This window comes from Idiotropiscis lumnitzeri, unplaced genomic scaffold, assembly GCF_059441095.1.
Source record: "Idiotropiscis lumnitzeri isolate Australia: NSW breed Sydney's pygmy pipehorse unplaced genomic scaffold, RoL_Ilum_1.0 HiC_scaffold_67, whole genome shotgun sequence".
Lineage (NCBI taxonomy): Eukaryota > Metazoa > Chordata > Actinopteri > Syngnathiformes > Syngnathidae > Idiotropiscis > Idiotropiscis lumnitzeri.
The window spans coordinates 672,617-678,194 of record NW_028283605.1 but is presented as its reverse complement, the minus strand read 5'-3'; positions in this window follow the sequence as shown (position 1 = coordinate 678,194).

The window sequence follows — 5,578 nt, the reverse complement described above, 5'->3', positions numbered from 1 at the left end:
GATGTCTTTTTACACTATATAAAGGTGGAAATTTACATTGGAAACGTTTGGTTTAGCTGTTATAAAAGTTTGGTTTTTTTAGTGCTGAAAATGCAGTTTCAGCTCGCACTGTACACATTTGCTGTGTGAGGCATTATCTCATAAGGGAAATACTGGACAATCAAATTAATGACTGCCCAGGCTTCAGGATGTCTTTTTACACTATATAAAGGTGGAAATTTACATTGGAAACGTTTGGTTTAGCTGTTATAAAAGTTTGGTTTTTTAGTGCTGAAAATGCATTTTCAGCTCGCACTGTACACATTTGCTATGTGAGGCATTATCTCATAAGGGAAATACTGGACAATCAAATTAATGACTTCCCAGGCTTCAGGATGCCTTTTTACACTCTATAAATGTGGAAATTTACATTGGAAACGTTTGGTTTAGCTGTTAATGAAGTTTCGTTTTTTTAGTGCTGAAAATTCATTGTCTGCTGGCGCTGTACACTTTTTCTAAGTGTTGCAATATCTCATGAAGGAAATACTGGACAATCAAATTAATGACTTTCCAGGCTTCAGGATGCCTTTCTACACTATATAAAGGTGGAAATTTACATTGGAAACGTTTGGTTTAGCTGTTATAAAAGTTTGGTTTTTTAGTGCTGTAAATGCATTTTCAGCTCGCGCTGTACACATTTGCTATGAGAAGCATTATCTCATAAGGGAAATATTGGACAATCAAATTAATGACTGCCCAGGCTTCAGGATGTCTTTTTACACTATATAAGGGTGGAAATTTACATTGGAAACGTTTAGTTTAGCTGTTAATGAAGTTTCGTTTTTTTAGTGCTGAAAATTCATTGTCTTGCTGGCGCTGTACACTTTTTCTAAGTGTTGCAATATCTCATGAAGGAAATACTGGACAATCAAATTAATGACTTTCCAGGCTTCAGGATGCCTTTCTACACTATATAAAGGTGGAAATTTACATTGGAAACGTTTAGTTTAGCTGTTAATGAAGTTTCGTTTTTTTAGTGCTGAAAATTCATTGTCTGCTGGCGCTGTACACTTTTTCTATGTGTTGCAATATCTCATGAAGGAAATACTGGACAATCAAATTAATTACTTTCCAGGCTTCAGGATGCCTTTCTACACTATATAAAGGTGGAAATGTACATTGGAAACGTTTGGTTTAGCTGTTATAAAAGTTTGGTTTTTTAGTGCTGTAAATGCATTTTCAGCTCGCGCTGTACACATTTGCTATGTGAGGCATTATCTCATAAGGGAAATACTGGACAATCAAATTAATGACTTCCCAGGCTTCAGGATGCCTTTTTACACTCTATAAATGTGGAAATTTACATTGGAAACGTTTGGTTTAGCTGTTAATGAAGTTTCGTTTTTTTAGTGCTGAAAATTCATTGTCTGCTGGCGCTGTACACTTTTTCTAAGTGTTGCAATATCTCATGAAGGAAATACTGGACAATCAAATTAATGACTTTCCAGGCTTCAGGATGCCTTTCTACACTATATAAAGGTGGAAATTTACATTGGAAACGTTTGGTTTAGCTGTTATAAAAGTTTGGTTTTTTAGTGCTGTAAATGCATTTTCAGCTCGCGCTGTACACATTTGCTATGAGAAGCATTATCTCATAAGGGAAATATTGGACAATCAAATTAATGACTGCCCAGGCTTCAGGATGTCTTTTTACACTATATAAGGGTGGAAATTTACATTGGAAACGTTTAGTTTAGCTGTTAATGAAGTTTCGTTTTTTTAGTGCTGAAAATTCATTGTCTGCTGGCGCTGTACACTTTTTCTAAGTGTTGCAATATCTCATGAAGGAAATACTGGACAATCAAATTAATGACTTTCCAGGCTTCAGGATGCCTTTCTACACTATATAAAGGTGGAAATTTACATTGGAAACGTTTAGTTTAGCTGTTAATGAAGTTTCGTTTTTTTAGTGCTGAAAATTCATTGTCTGCTGGCGCTGTACACTTTTTCTATGTGTTGCAATATCTCATGAAGGAAATACTGGACAATCAAATTAATTACTTTCCAGGCTTCAGGATGCCTTTCTACACTATATAAAGGTGGAAATGTACATTGGAAACGTTTGGTTTAGCTGTTATAAAAGTTTGGTTTTTTAGTGCTGTAAATGCATTTTCATCTTGCGCTGTACACATTTGCTATGAGAGGCATTATCTCAGAAGGGAAATATTGGACAATCAAATTAATGACTGCCCAGGCTTCAGGATGTCTTTTTACACTATATAAAGGTCGAAATTTACATTGGAAACGTTTGGTTTAGCTGTTATAAAAGTTTGGTTTTTTTAGTGCTGAAAATGCATTTTCAGCTCGCACTGTACACATTTGCTGTGTGAGGCATTATCTCATAAGGGAAATACTGGACAATCAAATTAATGACTGCCCAGGCTTCAGGATGTCTTTTTACACTATATAAAGGTGGAAATTTACATTGGAAACGTTTGGTTTAGCTGTTATAAAAGTTTGGTTTTTTAGTGCTGAAAATGCATTTTCAGCTCGCACTGTACACATTTGCTATGTGAGGCATTATCTCATAAGGGAAATACTGGACAATCAAATTAATGACTTCCCAGGCTTCAGGATGCCTTTTTACACTCTATAAATGTGGAAATTTACATTGGAAACGTTTGGTTTAGCTGTTAATGAAGTTTCGTTTTTTTAGTGCTGAAAATTCATTGTCTGCTGGCGCTGTACACTTTTTCTAAGTGTTGCAATATCTCATGAAGGAAATACTGGACAATCAAATTAATGACTTTCCAGGCTTCAGGATGCCTTTCTACACTATATAAAGGTGGAAATGTACATTGGAAACGTTTGGTTTAGCTGTTATAAAAGTTTGGTTTTTTAGTGCTGTAAATGCATTTTCAGCTCGCGCTGTACACATTTGCTATGAGAGGCATTATCTCATAAGGGAAATATTAGACAATCAAATTAATGACTGCCCAGGCTTCAGGATGTCTTTTTACACTATATAAGGGTGGAAATTTACATCGGAAACGTTTAGTTTAGCTGTTAATGAAGTTTCGTTTTTTTAGTGCTGAAAATTCATTGTCTGCTGGCGCTGTACACTTTTTCTAAGTGTTGCAATATCTCATGAAGGAAATACTGGACAATCAAATTAATGACTTTCCAGGCTTCAGGATGCCTTTCTACACTATATAAAGGTGGAAATGTACATTGGAAACGTTTGGTTTAGCTGTTATAAAAGTTTGGTTTTTTAGTGCTGTAAATGCATTTTCAGCTCGCGCTGTACACATTTGCTATGAGAGGCATTATCTCAAAAGGGAAATATTGGACAATCAAATTAATGACTGCCCAGGCTTCAGGATGTCTTTTTACACTATATAAAGGTGGAAATTTACATTGGAAACGTTTGGTTTAGCTGTTATAAAAGTTTGTTTTTTTAGTGCTGAAAATGCATTTTCAGCTCGCACTGTACACATTTGCTATGTGAGGCATTATCTCATAAGGGAAATACTGGACAATCAAATTAATGACTTCCCAGGCTTCAGGATGCCTTTTTACACTCTATAAATGTGGAAATTTACATTGGAAACGTTTGGTTTAGCTGTTAATGAAGTTTCGTTTTTTTAGTGCTGAAAATTCATTGTCTGCTGGCGCTGTACACTTTTTCTAAGTGTTGCAATATCTCATGAAGGAAATACTGGACAATCAAATTAATGACTTTCCAGGCTTCAGGATGCCTTTCTACACTATATAAAGGTGGAAATTTACATTGGAAACGTTTGGTTTAGCTGTTATAAAAGTTTGGTTTTTTAGTGCTGTAAATGCATTTTCAGCTCGCGCTGTACACATTTGCTATGAGAGGCATTATCTCATAAGGGAAATATTGGACAATCAAATTAATGACTGCCCAGGCTTCAGGATGTCTTTTTACACTATATAAAGGTGGAAATTTACATTGGAAACGTTTAGTTTAGCTGTTAATGAAGTTTCGTTTTTTTTAGTGCTGAAAATTCATTGTCTGCTGGCGCTGTACACTTTTTCTAAGTGTTGCAATATCTCATGAAGGAAATACTGGACAATCAAATTAATGACTTTCCAGGCTTCAGGATGCCTTTCTACACTATATAAAGGTGGAAATTTACATTGGAAACGTTTGGTTTAGCTGTTATAAAAGTTTGGTTTTTTAGTGCTGTAAATGCATTTTCAGCTCGCGCTGTACACATTTGCTATGAGAGGCATTATCTCATAAGGGAAATATTGGACAATCAAATTAATGACTGCCCAGGCTTCAGGATGTCTTTTTACACTATATAAAGGTGGAAATTTACATTGGAAACGTTTGGTTTAGCTGTTATAAAAGTTTGGTTTTTTAGTGCTGAAAATGCATTTTCAGCTCGCACTGTACACATTTGCTATGTGAGGCATTATCTCATAAGGGAAATACTGGACAATCAAATTAATGACTTCCCAGGCTTCAGGATGCCTTTTTACACTCTATAAATGTGGAAATTTACATTGGAAACGTTTGGTTTAGCTGTTAATGAAGTTTCGTTTTTTTAGTGCTGAAAATTCATTGTCTGCTGGCGCTGTACACTTTTTCTAAGTGTTGCAATATCTCATGAAGGAAATACTGGACAATCAAATTAATGACTTTCCAGGCTTCAGGATGCCTTTTTACACTATATAAACGTGGAAATTTACATTGGAAACGTTTGGTTTAGCTGTTATAAAAGTTTGGTTTTTTAGTGCTGTAAATGCATTTTCAGCTCGCGCTGTACACATTTGCTATGATAGGCATTATCTCATAAGGGAAATATTGGACAATCAAATTAATGACTGCCAAGGCTTCAGGATGTATTTTTACACTATATAAGGGTGGAAATTTACATTGGAAACGTTTAGTTTAGCTGTTAATGAAGTTTCGTTTTTTTAGTGCTGAAAATTCATTGTCTGCTGGCGCTGTACACTTTTTCTAAGTGTTGCAATATCTCATGAAGGAAATACTGGACAATCAAATTAATGACTTTCCAGGCTTCAGGATGCCTTTCTACACTATATAAAGGTGGAAATGTACATTGGAAACGTTTGGTTTAGCTGTTATAAAAGTTTGGTTTTTTAGTGCTGTAAATGCATTTTCAGCTCGCGCTGTACACATTTGCTATGAGAGGCATTATCTCAGAAGGGAAATATTGGACAATCAAATTAATGACTGCCCAGGCTTCAGGATGTCTTTTTACACTATATAAAGGTGGAAATTTACATTGGAAACGTTTGGTTTAGCTGTTATAAAAGTTTGGTTTTTTTAGTGCTGAAAATGCATTTTCAGCTCGCACTGTACACATTTGCTGTGTGAGGCATTATCTCATAAGGGAAATACTGGACAATCAAATTAATGACTGCCCAGGCTTCAGGATGTCTTTTTACACTCTATAAATGTGGAAATTTACATTGGAAACGTTTGGTTTAGCTGTTAATGAAGTTTCGTTTTTTTAGTGCTGAAAATTCATTGTCTGCTGGCGCTGTACACTTTTTCTAAGTGTTGCAATATCTCATGAAGGAAATACTGGACAATCAAATT